We start from the raw sequence: 2,407 nt of genomic DNA on the forward strand, positions 1-2,407 counted from the left end.
GCGCTTGTAGCAGGGGGTGGGCGTTAAACAGAAACACGCACTGTTCTGAAGTGTTCTCAAAGAGGCTCGTAACCCTCAGGCTCAGCAGCTAACTCTGGTTCCTCTACTTCCTCTGCTTGCCTATTGGTACCAGTTTCAGCCAGAACCTGGCATCATAGAAGCTGAAGTTCAGCCACCCGAGTTCAAAGTGCACGTCTGTTTATTGAGGAGAAGTGAGAGTGCCTAGCCTCTTCCCAGCACATGGGCATCTCCTGCTCTTTTGGTTTATCCCTGTAATGGGTTAAATTACTTTAAATCCTTGGAAGATGGGGGTCATGGTTCATTTCTCACTCAGTGAAAAATGAAACAGATACTGTTTTTTTTCCTGCCTCAGGTTTATTTGTACAAACAGCACAGGTAGACATGAGCCCCATGCAGACAGTAGCCCAGGGGTCACACTAGTCCTTCTGTCCTCACATCAATAGATGAAAGCCTCTACTCTGGAGCCTTTATGTGGGCCTGGGCACCTTTGGGAGACTGAGTCTGAGCCGGAGCTGCGGCTGTGGACTTGGTCTGAGCCTTGTCCTTGGCCTTTGGCCGACAGAGCCTGAGACCCTTGGCGATGCGGGCACGAGCACGTTTCCCGAGCTTGGGGTGAGCAATGCAGGCAAGTCAGCTGAGCTCGCGGCTGCTGCCCTGTGGGATCTTAGGCTTGACCTCCTTGGGCTTTCTGAGAGCCTTGACAGCTTCAGCACATGCACTCATGGCCTTGGCGTTGTTGGCCTGCATCTGCTTCAGGCCCTTCTTGTGCTTCTTGGCAAAGTGCATGTTCCTCAGGAACTTGGGGTCTACCCCCTTAAGAGATTTGTATTGTTGTGATCGGGGTTTTTTGATGCCGTTTCTGTGCCATTTTCGGGACTGGTTGTGTGTGGTGTGGTTCTTCGACTTGGCCATGCCTGTACCAGAGCCGGGGCTGAAACATGTACTGTTCAGGAGAGGCTTTATCCTGACCCATGTTCCTTCACCAAGAGACATGACGGTGACCACATCTGGCTCATTTGCTAGTCAGAGCAGTTGTGAAACTTACCAGTAACCATGGCGCCTCCACTTCCTTCCACACAGATTTGTGCTGCCATCTGCAATCTTCCTGACTCTTCTCATCGGAGAGCCTAACTGAATTTTTTTTATTTTCATTTTGTAGCACCTCTATTGTGGTGCGGTTCCTGTACAGTAAAGTGCACATATTTCACATGTACAATGTGATGGGTCTTGCAAGATGTATCCACCAGAAATGAACTGTTTGGTGGGCGATTCTGCTGAGTACTAGCGCTGTAGGAAGTGGTCACAAGGCAGGGCATCCCTAACAGGCTTTTTCTGATTGGTGGCAACCTCAGGAATTGGGACCCTTGAGGAGGGAGGAGGTGATACTACTGAGACTCAAGCTGGATGGAAGCTGGCTGCTTAGTTCTTTGCCCGGGAGCGCATTCCTAGGCCTGCCTTGTCCTGAGGCGTGTGCTCCATCAGCGTTTCCGCGCGTGTGGGAATGGTAATGTACTGTTGAGTTTTTAAGTGCGGTCTCCCCCGTCAGGCTCATGTTTGTCTTAACTATTCCTTCATGCCCCTTGTTTCTGTGGGTGACAGGAACAGAATGGGTAATAGTGGACACTCGAAGGCAAGGCCTTTTGAAATGAGATGTCTTCTATGTTGTGCTGATTCCCTGTTACATGCAGACAGTAGTTGACTTGCGACAGCAGCAGGCATTTTGAGAGGCTCGTTAGCCCACTGGAAATGATGATGTTGGTGGTGGTGGTAGCCATGATGGTGGCTGTGGCGGTGAGGGTGCTGATTAAAAAAAAAAGCCACAGCTGTCACTGGTAGAAAGCTGAATAGAATGGAGAACTGTCCTTAGTTCTTTTCATTGGTTTATTACCGAATCGTCTCAAAGCCTGTGGTTTAAGGACTGGTAGGGTCTCTGTTTCCCAGAGAACAGTCATGGTGTGCAGAATGGATTTTGCCTTGGTAACAGAGCCAGCAAAACTGTATAGGGGGCATCATAGCCAGGTTTAACGGGTCCTGTATCTTGTGGTATTAATCACTAAGCTGAGAGAAGCCTTCTTACGTAACATTTTCTTGCATGAGAAACCAGCCATTACCCACACCTCCGTGTGCTCCCCCTTTCTGCTGAGCGTGGTTATCCCGAGGTCACACAGTGTGTTTTTGCAGTAGGAGCCATAAGTGGTCGTGATAATGTCATAAAAGTTGGGAGAATACATTTTGAATCAAATGGCTTTCATGGCTGAGTTGCCGGCCACCATGATTGTCGGTTCTTTTTGAGAGAAAATGACAGAGGGTAGAGGGCCAGACAAGGGCCGGAGCGTCCTGATCAGGAAAGATGGAATACCTAGAGGATAGGTCCTTCCTTCAGAGG

The 2,407-nt window shown here is 49.4% G+C and overlaps 1 pseudogene; it reads right to left on the reverse strand.

The window, feature by feature from the left end:
* Positions 1-459: 459 nt before the first annotated feature.
* LOC105105071 (large ribosomal subunit protein eL29-like) lies at positions 460-946 on the reverse strand (annotated as a pseudogene).
* Positions 947-2,407: the final 1,461 nt, after the last annotated feature.

Source organism: Camelus dromedarius, chromosome X, assembly GCF_036321535.1.
Source record: "Camelus dromedarius isolate mCamDro1 chromosome X, mCamDro1.pat, whole genome shotgun sequence".
In the NCBI taxonomy this organism is placed as follows: domain Eukaryota; kingdom Metazoa; phylum Chordata; class Mammalia; order Artiodactyla; family Camelidae; genus Camelus; species Camelus dromedarius.